Below are 13,021 nucleotides of genomic sequence, written 5' to 3'. Positions count from 1 at the left end.
TTCTTAGAATTTTAAGGCATATTTCCTCCATAACATCATATGGTGCAGTCTTGAATCTCATAGGTGAATGATGTCTAGAAAATTAAATGGCCACCTCTCTTAAGGTTAATTGGGAAAAACTTCAGGGAGCAGGCAGGGTTTCAGAAGTTTCCATCCATAATGGCCGAAGAGCTGTGTGCATAGGAGAAAGAAGATTTTGCAGGCAAGAGTGCTGCTTGGGAAAGCAGCTCCAAATGAGTATTCTATCTTGTAGTCTAGATCTCAGAAGGTCTTCAAGGGAACACTGAAGTAGTTCTTCACACTAATTAGAAGAAAAAGTGTTGTTTGTGCATAGGGGTGGTTTGTTTGGGTTTTATTGTTTGTTTTTGGTACAGGGATCAACACTGACTGTTTTCAGGCTTTGGAAAGGTGGCAGGCCAAACACAATAATTTTTTCCAAACTCTCTTCTTTGCAGAACTCAGGAAATCTCACAGAAACCCATTGACCTGGAAAAAGTGTGCCAAGCTAGGGAAACAGCACTCCCTTTTGAAAGAGGAACAACAAAGGTAAAGAAAGGCCTTTTTCATAAGCATTTGGGCATTTTAATAAGTAATTCTATTCACTTCTTATTGGGACATGACAAGGGTCAGGGATGTCTGGACCTAATATGAGCTGATAAACCAGATTGAAAGAATAAAATATCTCACCTAGGGCCATGGACTTTTTAACTGAGAGCAATTTTCAGAGTGCTGTGATGTAAGGGACTCCTAACCAACAAAAAGTAGAATACTGTGCAAAACCAGGGCTGCTTCGGTGGTATTTTCAGGACGCTCTCATGACCCGAGGGTTTTGGGGAAAAGTATGTTCTTGAATTTCCCTGGGGTTTTCTATTGGCTCAGATAAACTGGGTCAACATTAGGAGAGAGAAGTGGACCAGTAACGAGTGCAAGCTCTGGTTTGGTATGGATTTTTCGGAAATAGATGGAAACTGTTCATTCAGCACATATCTATTGAGCATCTACTGTGTACCAGGCATTGCGGAAGATCTTAGCATATGGTGGCACACAAAACAAAGATGCTCTTCAAACTGCTCACAGTCTAGTGAGGAGGCAGAGAACATAGAAGTAAAGGAATAAATAACTACAAATAATGATCAATGTTTTGAAGGAAATGAAGCAAGATGAACTGACTTTGTTGCCTCTTGGTCATTCGAATCATATTATGCTATATTTTTCAAGGCCCCTGTGTGGGTTTGGCTCCAATATTTCTAAAATATTCAACACTAGGGAATGAAGTTTTCCTGATGCAACTCTCAAAGACACAGGAAAGCAATGAAAAATACTTTTTTTCTTTTGATGTTCACTTTCAGTTTCCTGAAAAGCCACTTTTGAGGGTTCTGTTCCTTCAAGAAGCTCAGCTCAGAGGTGCATAGGGACACCTTTGTCTTGCTTGCTGCTGCTGAGTGAGCCCCATCCTGGTAGGGCTAGCACTCCTGAGACTTACCCCCGCCTGACTTCCCATCACCCCCCCTTTCTCACACCAACATGGCTCATTTACTCATCGGCTGACCCTTTTCTCTCTCACCAAGAAGTGATGAGGGTGAGATGGGAAAACTGCACAGATGGTGCTTGTGTTGCTCACTACAAGCAACCACACAAGTGCAAGACCTGCCTGAGAACACTGATGCCATTTGTATTTTTCTAGGCAGTTGGACATGACACTGTTGGTTTCCTGAAACCATGCTTAGGAAATTAGTTGCCATCTCTTCAAAATACAGGGACGCTTAGGTGAAATGAATCCACAGAGAAAAAACAAATAAATCAGGTTGACTTAAGGATTAGAGAGCAATTATAATGGTGAAGGTCATTTCTCCTCGGCTACCGCATGGAATGATCGTATATATTTTTTAAAAATTGGAAAGTCGTAAGGAACTGCAGACTTGTTTTCAGCAAGTTCCATTGGGCCTCTGTGTTTTATTTGAAAATTTTCCACTTTGGTAAAAAGACAGAACTCTGTGTGGCCAAAATTGGATACTGAGTCTCCCTATCTGGTTAGCCCCAATTCCTGCACTGAATTTCTGGAACCAGTTACTGGACAGAGGATGGGCAAAATTAATAAAGCTCTTTATCTCAGTCCTCTCTCTCACTTTCTTCTGCCTTTCCTAGAAAAGCAATGAAGAAGAAGCCAAAGGAGGACAGAGCCTCTTAACACTGGCTCTGTCTCCTTTGCCAGCTGATAATATTTGAAGTCTAAGAAGAGTTCAAAAATAAATTTTTCTGTGAAGTGCATAACATAACCACTGATGAATATCTGCAAAAGCTAGGACACGTACATAGGTGTCTCTGCAGAAGCATAAAGTGCTGTCTGTAAAAGAGGCCAGTCTGTTTTGGGTTATGCTTGATTTTTAGAGAAAAATTAAATGGAATTTTCTCTCCATTTTTTCTTTCTTCCTCTCCCCATTCCCTATCCGTCCATCCTCTGGTGTAGACCCCTAATCCTTGAAGGGAATCCAAAAGTCCTCTAATCTAGTGTTTCCCACCAGTCCAGGAATCCTTCCTGAAGCCCCCCATGTCTCTTTTCTTGAAAGGACAGTTCAGGCTCCATCTGTAGTAGCTTTGTCTCTCTCCTCACCTTCCATTTTTCTTTTATGTTGGACTGTGTTAAAGAATGTTCTCTTTCAAACCCAACCATCTTTCCTCATCTATCAAATATTAGCAGGTGATGGTCGTGGGTGAAGGTAATGGGTGGGCTGAATTAGTTGTTCTCTGAAGCATTTTCTGGCTCTACCATTTTTCTTTCTATCACTGTAATATTGACAGAGTTTAAGTAGCCAATGAACTTGGAAACAAATGTTTTGCTCTAACCCCTCCTCCTACTTCTTGTTCCACTCTTTTATTTGTAAAACCCCTTTTGACAATATTTTGCTTTACTGTGCTTTGATTTACTGCGCTTCACAGCACAATATATGCGTTTTTTACAACTGAACGTTTGTGGCAACCCTGTGTTGAACGTCCATTGGCGCCATTTTCCCAACAGCATTTGCTCACTTTGTGTCTCTGTGTCACATTTTGGTAATGCTTGCAATGTTTCAAACTTTTTCATTATCATTCTATTTGCTGTGGTGATCTGTGATCAGTGATCTTTTTCTTTTTCCCCTGGCCGTGCCACGTGGCATGTGAGATCATAGTTCCCCAACCAGGGATGGAACTCGTGCCCCTGCAGTGCAAGCACAGAGTCTTAACCACTGGACCGCCAGGGACTTCCCTGTGATCAGTGATCTTTAATGTTATTATTGCAAAAAGATTATGACCTACTGAAGGTTCAAATGACAGCATTTTTTGACAATAAAGTACTTTTCAATTAGGGTATATACATTGTTTTGTAGACATAATGCCATTGCACACTTAATAGGCTACAGTATAGTGTAAACATAACATTTATATGCACTGGGAAACCAGAAGATTCATGTAATGTGCTTTATTGTGATATTCCTTTGATTGTGGTGGTCTGGAATCGAACCCACAATATCTCCAGGGTATGCCTATACTGCAGAACTCTCTTATCAACCTCCAGTTCTCAGATTCACCCATGCCTTCCATTCCTCTGTAAAACCAAGGGCTGCCCCAGCACGCTGAATTCTTAGCCATGCCTTCTCCTTTAGCATTCCAACTCCCATTTGCTCTCTTAAAAAAAAGTCAGTTGTATGTTTGCTGCTGACTCTGTTGATGCTCATTGTATGTATGTGTCTATATATGCTGTAGTTGTAACTATAGTTAGGAGACTCAAATATTATGTAAACCAGTAAACATGGGCGTGAAAAAATTATTTTTCTATGAAAAGTAAATTGAATGCTTGGGGGATGACTTGATAAAGATGAGGCATGGAAAAACAAAACAACAACAACAAAACCCTACCATAGAATTTGAGGTAGCTGAGACAACTGCAAAAACAAAATGGGGAAAACATCCAGAAGGATTATATGATCAATTTATTTCAAAAATGTCTTTAAGTTCCAAAACTGAAATGGATGGGCAATACATTTTAGATAAGGGTTTTGTAAGAAAGACAGCATGGGACTCCAGGTAGCCAACACAGATTCTAAGAAAGGCCTTGACTATATCTCAAAATACAGGTGAATGAATGTTTATTTAAATGTTTTAAGTCAAAATAAAATATTAAAGATATAGGTATGTAATTTTTATTATTAAATGCTTTAACTGATCTTTCAATTAATCACATAACTCTTAGTCCCAAACAGAAAATTTCTAACAAAATTCCCCATATTTAGGAGTTATATGGTAGTGGAAAGAAAAATGGGCAATATGAAGGTAGAATTCTGTTTTGTCTATTCCATTCTAACAAACACACATTAAATCTCTGTGCCAGGCGGTGAACTAAAAAATAATCTTTATAACACATTGGTTGGTACCTACTTTATGATGTTCTACCATTATCATCATTAAGTCTCCACAAGCTACAAAATGAGTCTTAGAATGACCAACCATCCCAGGTCACAGTAATTAGTAGAGGCAGAATTAAAACCCAGAGCACGTGCCATAGAATACTATTGTTTGGCCAAATCCTTTAACATTTACTAAATGCTCTAACTTATGCTATAGCCTTTATGCATAGTCCAAAAGTAAGCCCTAAAATGCTAACTTTTCATTCAGATTCGAGAGCATAGTGTTAGGAGATCACGAAAGTGAGAAGATCAACCAAAGCCTTCCCAAAGTCTAGATGAACTGATGATGATTTTTCTTTCTTTGTGCTAAGACTAGCTCTTGTCCAAAGTTACTGAGATGGAAATTTCTTAGATGACAAGTGATTTCACTACAGCAGGCTACCAGTATGTGCTTCTCCTTAAAGGACACAAGAATACACTTCCTCCAGCAAATTTATTTTTGCATGATGCAATGCAGCCAGTTGCATACCACTGGGCTTGCTCTCTCTGGTATGCAGAACCATGAGTGACCCAGTGGGTTTCCGTTTATGGAAAATTCATTAAAAGGAGCCCACACAAAGCTTGAAATAACTACTTGGTTTGGGAGTTCCTTTTGTGATCCCTCGTCATGATCTTTGCCGCAGAAAACTATTTGAGGACTATCCAGAGTTAGCTAAACTTCTGGTCAGTTTGGAAACCATAGTATTTTACAGTTCATCTTAGCCAAGAAAGGAAACATTCAGGATATATATCATGGTGAGTTTCCTAAAGATCTCTTGTAGTATAAACTATAAAGCTTATTTTTTTTTAAAAAAAAAACCTCTTTTCCTATGAAGGTTAGTTTACTTGACTTTCTATAGTCTTATAGTGTAGTAACTTCTTTCCTATTTCCTCCATTCCTTAAATAATTTATCTATTCATTCATTCAGTGAACACTTATTGAAACAATTACTATGCTCTGGAAATATTGTTAAGCAATGGGGTTGAATAAGTTAATGTTCCTGTTTGCTAGAACATTCATCCAAAAGCCTAGGCTGATGTAAAAGACTCATAAATCACTGCAAAACAATTGGAGGTAAAACAGAGGAAAAAGAGGATCAAGAAAAGGCTCAGTAGAGAAACAGGTCAGAAATGAGGAGAAGCTGACATTAGACAGTGGTAAGGAGGAGAGGAAGGGATAGGTATGATATATTAGCTGATTGCATGGGGAGGGAGGTACTAGAAAGAGCAAACAGAGAACATGCCCATGAATTCTGACTACTAAATATGTGGTGTTGCCGTTAATTACCAACAGCAGGAGGAGGAAACAGTTATGGAGGAAGACAAGGAATTTAGTTTTGGATCTTCCAACTATGAGACTCAAGTGATGATGTCGAGTAGACACTTAACTACATGTACTGGGTATTCAGGATAGAAACGCAGCTGAAGACACAGATTTCAGGGTCATGAACACATGAATGGCTCTAGAAACAGAGAATAGGATGGCATTACCCAAGGATATTGTACATAAGCAAAAAAAGATTAAAATGTTAACCTTTGGAACCTACAAACATTTGCAAGATGGGATGAAAAAGAGGAGGGAAAAAAAAGTAGGGATATCACAGAAAGTTTCAAGAAGAATGCTAAATGGATAATGTATAATAATATCTAAAAAGCATACAGCTGTTAGATCCATTAGATTGATGTGAATTAACAGGAGCACTTTTAGCTGGAAACCTGCATACCAGGGTTCCAAGCTCAGTTCGACCACCAGCTTAATAACCCTTGGCCGTTATCTTACCTCTAAAATGAGAATAATCCTTATTTTATCTATCCCTATACAATTGTTTTAAAATTAGTAAAGGGACACAAATAAACTTGGTAAAGAATAAGATTCCAGACAAGAATGAGTCATTATTACATATGCTACTTACATAAGAGGTGGGAAATGGGGGACATTTTGAATCAGACTCATTTTAGGAGACACTTTGACGTTTCTTGTTCAGTAGGGAGTAACACACCTAAAATATGCCATAAGTCGATTATCTATCCTATTCTTAATCATCTCCAGGAAAAGCATCTCTGACTTGTTTTTAAAATCAGTTTCAGTATCTTCCCAACTTGTATCACTTGCTTGGTCTAAGTAAAATATTTCAAGGCAGTTCCACAGATTTGCTTAGAGGGCTCAGATAGAAAAGGATTTGTTTCCATACACCTTAAATGCTTAGCATGGTGCTTATACATAGCAAGTATTCAATATATCTATTTTAATTTTATTCAATTCAGTAGATATTGAGTACCTACTATGTGTAATTAGGATTACTGGTGATTCTACAGACACAGATAACACAGATATCCTCCATGTAAAGGATAAATTTTCAAGGACAAGCACAAAATCTGCAGTTTTCTCGTCTGTAAAATGAGAGTGATGACAGAATTTGCTTAAAGGAAGATTTTTTTTAAGCATCTTTCATTTTGCTTGGCATTTTGCATGTACTGTTCCATTTGTATTTAGCTTCTATTTTAAAGGTAAATGTGTAAAAAAGCGGGTAGCTTATTTGAGAGGTTTATCTCCTGCTGCCAGTTCCCCACCTGAGGGTCTACCACTGCTTAATAATTTCCACAATAGCCAGGATTAGGTCTCTAGGTAAGGATGTAGAGCAAATGCGTTAAATCTGTTCATCTACTAGGAACTGATTTGCTGCCAACAGCTTTTGCTAGGTAAACAGGAGAAAGGAAACACAAGCAATTATGATTTATTAGATGAATCACTGGGCCAAATTTTACACTCTTTCGCTTCCCTTGGGGCTGAAGAACTGTCTCCAGGTAAAACTTAACTTTAAATGCGTTTTTTTTGGTTCCCTTCAAGAAGTTTCCTTTAGTTGTTTGGAGGCTTTTTAAATTAATTAGCAGTACCTTGTTTATGTTTGGAATCAACCAGAATTGTCAGAACAGATTTGCTTAGGAGGCTTGTGCTGCTTCAGAGGAGTTTTACAGATAATTAACATTTGATAGATTAACAAATAAATGAGATACTCCCTAAGACAAAAGAACTTGTAATGCAGGTAAACACTTCAAACTTCCCGAGGGAGATGTGTAGAAATCTCCCACATTTTGGATCTCAGATCTTAATATTTCTTCTCTTGGACTTCTATTAATCACCAGATTTGAGATATAGCATCAATTCTGAAAATTTCAACTCAACAGCAGGGCTGGTTGCAATTTTCCTTATAATTATGTCCATTCAGACCCACTTGACAAGCACAAGGGTGATATCACTAGTTCAGTTTTCTGGCTACAGTCCCTGGCATTTTGAGCTCAGAATGGGCAATACATTTCAGTATGTTGATATTTTTGAACATCAATTTTTAAATTCCATTTTATATCTACCTTTCCTCAAAGATAATACATTGCTCACATCATCCTATGAGTCAGTCTGGTTGCTAATGATCTAGATTGAAGCCCAATCAATATATGGTCAAGGGCAGCTGGTGAGAGAAAGTTAGAAAAAAACAGCCATGGTGGTTATGAAATGGAATAGAAACTAGAAATGGAAATGGAATAAAACAGGATGTGATTTAAACGTGTAGACATTTATCTTGTGCCTACAACATGCAAAACATCAAACTGGAAGCCCTGGGTGATATGCTGAATAATAATAACATAGTATATTATAACATCATTACATAGTAGGCTCTATACTGAGCCCTTTCTTCACATGCTATTGTCATCCATCCCCTCCAACCACCTCTGAGGTGATAGTATTAACCCCATTTTATAGATGAAGAAACAGTCTCAGAGAAGTTGAGTGACTTGTCAAAAGTCACAGAGCTAGTACACATCTGAGCTGGGATTCAAATCCAATCTTGTCTGAACCTAAGCCTTTAACAATTGACTATTCCCCCTGGGAACCTGCAGTATTACGAAGGAGATGGGCATATAAATGATCACCTATGACACAATGTAAAATTCAGTAAGGTCTATATTTTGTCTATCCGTCCATACATCCATCCATGCCATCCCATCCCCTATCTATCTGTCATCTATCTATCTATCTATCTATCTATCTATCTATCTATCTATCATCTATCTATCTATCTATCTATCGTTTATCCCTGTGAATAAATTCTTCTCTCTCTTCTGTCCTGGAATGCAGTAGTTCACACAGCCTCTCTGGAAGATGGTCTTGTGAGACTGAGCAATCAGTTGCACTTTATACTAAGCAGCGGCTTCTCAGTGATGCACCCCCTTGAAGTTGCCTTCCTTCCTTTTTTGCTTACTCTTCTTTCGCCCGCTCTTGCTTCCCTAGGATTGCACTTTTCTAATAAGGAGCTAAAATATAAAGTGTTTGCCTCATGCTCTATGCCCTAATGGGTCTGGACTTAGAATTCAAGTCCAGTAAGGAGGGCAGGACATTTAATTTCAACAGAAAAAACAAAGACAAAAATATGGTGACCCCCTTCAGCTGAAGGAGGAGCTGAAAAAAGGATGAAAAAATACATTGCAATCACTTTGACCAAGGATATGACTCTGAGCCGCATCCCAGGACATTCTTAAACCCAGCAGAGAAGAGAACTCTGGTTGAAGGAACCCAGGAGCTTTGCTCTGCTTTATGGGTATTTTTCACTGGACTCAGCTGCTAGATGTAAGCTCCTACAGGACAGAAAAAACTTCTCAGCCAGGTCACCTTAGGGAAAATTACTTAACTTCTCTGAACCTCAGTTTCCTTGCCTGTAAAATAGATACCAATCTCCGCATTAGAGGATTTTTGTGAAAATGAAGGCTGTTAGCATTGCCCTCTGTCCAGGACCTAGGATGATATAGAAATTAATATCTGGAACATGGTTGGTTTGCTGTGAAAGAGGGAAAGAGAAAAAAATGTGGGGGGTCATATACGGGCAATTAAGTGCTCCTATGTGGAAGTGACTTCTATCATTTACACTCACAAGTCATTGCCAGAACTATTCACACCCCTACCCCCTTCCTCTCCAGAGAAAACTAAGAAGTACAATCTTACCATGTTTCTGGAAGGGAGGAGAATGGAAAATGTTTACAGACGGCACTAACGACTACATCATTGTTCAATAACCATCACTCGCACTTTCTAGTTGACCTTTATTTTAGCACAATCTAGTTGATTTTTTTCCTTTTTACTGGGTGTTAGAAGAGACAGGAAACAGTGTGGGAGCAGAGGGATGTGTCTAACAGCCCATGTAGAGTTCCAATGCAGTATTTAATGGTCATGCCAACCCACCCATTATCATGCTTATTTCACCTGAATGTTTGACACTTATTCCAAAGAGCAGTATGCAGTTGTCAAGTACTTCCTTGTGAATACAGATTGAAAACTCTGCTCAAAAGGAGTCTAAGGAGATTGCTGGTGACCATAATTATACCACTTTAGTAAATCCTGAGGGTATGTCTTGGACCTGGCTTCTAACTATATGGGATATGAAAATACACACATTAATGGCTTCTATGCTCGCTGAAGACAAAAAGGACTTGTTTCAGAATGAAAAAATAGTTTTTGGTTTAAAAGAATATTCTGTGATCCTAAAGCCCAGAAGTCTTGCTACTTAAAAGCAGGAGACATTTCAAAAGCTGCTTCCTCTTGTGATCTCATTGACTTAAACAGAATTTCTTATAAATGAAACCAATTGGGCAGAAGAAACTTTGACAATTGCAACAAAATAGATTTTTTAAAAATATTTCTTTGGTATACTTTTTTCATAGATAACTAAGTCCATTTAATTTTTGTATGTCTGGAATATTAGCTAGTATATACTAAAAATTTTTGATTCATTTTTTAATGACAAAGGCTTAAAACTAAAGCAGACCTTCCACACATCACCTGGTCCAACACCCCTATTTTAGAGATGAACAAAGTAAGACTCAGAGAAGTGAAGTCACTGACTGGACCTCAGAGTCTAAGGCAAAACTGAGAAATAAGATCCCTTGCTTCTTGTCTGCTGTTGTAGAGCTCTTACTGTCATTACACCTCACAAATGAATTCCTAAGTTACTTTTGTTGGTGTTGGTGTTGGTGGTGATGCCAACTGATGGTGGAGGGGGGCTTTCTAAAGAATAAGGTCTCGATATCCATATTTTCTAAGAATAAAATAGTTTTTTTGAACAAGAAAGTACCATTACATGGCAAGGGAGATTTGGGGATCAAAGACCAGAGAAGAAAACTGAATTTACTAAAGGCGGTCACAAAGCTTAGATGAATTACTATCTTGTTTTAAATCTAAATTCATCTTGACACAGATTTTCCTACTTTAAAGTTGATTATTTAAGGGGCTCTTATAGAAAATGCTTCCAAGGTGCAGACTAAATTGTAGTGAAAATCCTAAGGCAGTAGTTTTTAGTTTTAAAGAAGATGCTTCAAGGAAATTAAACAATGTTTTCACAGTATTAAAACTATAACACTAAAGAGATGGATTTTTTTTAAATCCCAGTAAGAAAGTAATAAATCAGGGCTTTTTGGAGCACACTACTTTTTTGGAAGTATGACCTTCAGAAATGACCTTTCATTTCCTCCTGCATCCTCTATCCATTTATGGTCTGGCTGATTCAGGTGCTTCTGAGAAATTGGGGTGAAAAAAAAACCTACCCAAGCACCTGGAAAGTTATGTCACCTTGTAGTTGAGAGAAACCATTTTAGTGTGTCTGTAGACTGTTCTGGCCTTTGGAACATTCATTTAGCAAGGCCAGGTAAAAGTGAGAGGGAGCGGGTACCACACAGCTTCTTACCTAATGTGTTGTAACACTATTCTTATCCCTACAACTGTCTAAAAGAATTCTTTTTTTAGACTTTCTATGCTAGTTACCCCAAAATAAATATTCTGTGGTAGTGAGTTCCAAAAACTAATTACATGTCACATAAAAATACCGTGTGTATTTCAAGTTGGCTATACCTCACTCTTTCTTCTTGCATAGATAGTTTACAGATGTTGCTAGGATTTCTGATTGACTAGTTCCTGCTCTTGTGGGTTGCTAAGTTTTATTTTGATTTTTGTTTTCTTTTCTAAACATGGCTGCTATTACTGTTCATATTTGCATTTTGTTTACCTGACTATCAATATCAGAAATGTACTCTGGAGCTGCTTCCTCCTTTCCTCTCTTGCCCTGTGAAATATCCTTCCCTATGGCATAAAAACAAACAAACAGAAAAAACAAACAAACAAACAAACAAAAAACCCATTCTATGCTCATGACCCAGATTTTCTTATCTCAAGTGTAGGCTTCCCCTGTGCTCTGAACTTTTTTGAACCCAAATGCCTATTTGACATCTCCATTGGGATATTTTACGAATGTATCAAATTTATCAAACCAGGAATGAACACTTGATGGGAAGATCAAAAAGGGGATTCAGCTGAGGTTAGGTAGCACCTGCAAGGGTATACATATAAATCTGGTTCATTTTTGTTGCTCTCTTAAGAATGGACCTCCACGACGGTATTGGTATGTATCTTCAGAGTAGAAATGGACAAAAGAATATTTAAAATACTGGTCAGGTGGGTAAGGTGTTATATTTATATTTTGAAATAGATCAAAGCTAACATTAAAATGTTAGATCTCTGACAGTAAGCTACATTCTGTTGGGATATCCATGGAAATTGCTGGTAGGTTATACAAACACCCCAGCAAATCTCACCATAGCTCCTTTGACTCAGCAAACACACATTTAGTGTCAGGCACTGTGCAGACCTGGGGGCTGTAAATATGAATCAGATGAAAATTTATGTTTGCAAAGAGCTCATATTTTGTTTACCACAGGTGTAGTACTATCCCCTAGAAGTTCTGGAAATTTGTGGGTGATTTCTATTGTCACAGTTTCTATGTGCTGCTAAATGTCCCCAATGATCAAGAATAATCCCATGTCCCACATACTTTCAAATGTCCTATTGACTGATATAAGTGATCTAAGTTAAAAAAAAAAAACAAACCTATTTATCATTATCTGAGCCTGGATTCAAACTCCATTTTATATATTTATACACACACACACACATATATACACATATGTAAATATATATAAATATATATACACAAACACGTATACATATGTATATACATATAAAGTGGTTTTTGCATGATTTTTATACGTATTGAATTTTCTAGGAATTTAACAACATAAAATTTGATAGAGGGTTGTACTTTGTTTTGTTTAAAACTTTAGCGAGATTTGTTCTCCATTCAAAAAAATCACAGCACCAAAGCCAGGACTGATCATGGTTTTGAACACCAATGTGACACATGTGCTCCCGTCTTTGTTCCTCCTAGTCTGTTCATGGCAATTCTACGTAAAGATGCTAATATAACATTACTTCACTAAGTCTTCGAGTGAAGCTTATTTTATTATAAATTACTTTCTTTTTATTTCTCCTTTATAGTATAGTTATGCCAGTATATTGATTTTTTAAAAATTCTGTATGTAGGTAAAATATATGTGCTCTAAGTTTCATTTCAGGAGAGCAGGGGAGTTGTTACAAAGGGTTTTTTTAATAAGTGTATGGAAGAAGTGTGATCTGATGGAGAACTACTGCTCTACAGGGTAAGACACTCAAGTTCACAGATAATGTTGGCATCTCTGCTCCATAGTAACAACATCAGGGGTAG

General features: G+C 37.7%; 2 protein-coding genes across 3 annotated transcripts in view; one reads left to right on the top strand and one right to left on the bottom strand.

Annotated features, from left to right (window-relative positions):
• Positions 1-13,021, top strand: part of COLEC10 (collectin subfamily member 10) — a 436,494-nt gene that overhangs the window by 270,647 nt on the left and 152,826 nt on the right. For both annotated transcript variants that reach the window (XM_036830027.1, XM_036830026.1), the window contains one exon: positions 456-546. The gene's annotated coding sequence lies outside the window, so the exon portion shown is untranslated. The remainder of the gene's footprint in view (positions 1-455; positions 547-13,021) is intronic.
• TNFRSF11B (TNF receptor superfamily member 11b) overlaps positions 1-13,021 on the bottom strand; it is a 28,168-nt gene that overhangs the window by 11,171 nt on the left and 3,976 nt on the right. The gene's annotated exons all lie outside the window — the stretch shown is intronic.

This window comes from Balaenoptera musculus, chromosome 17, assembly GCF_009873245.2.
Source record: "Balaenoptera musculus isolate JJ_BM4_2016_0621 chromosome 17, mBalMus1.pri.v3, whole genome shotgun sequence".
NCBI lineage: Eukaryota > Metazoa > Chordata > Mammalia > Artiodactyla > Balaenopteridae > Balaenoptera > Balaenoptera musculus.
Note: the sequence above shows the minus strand (reverse complement) of the source record. Positions and strands in the feature narration are given on the sequence as shown.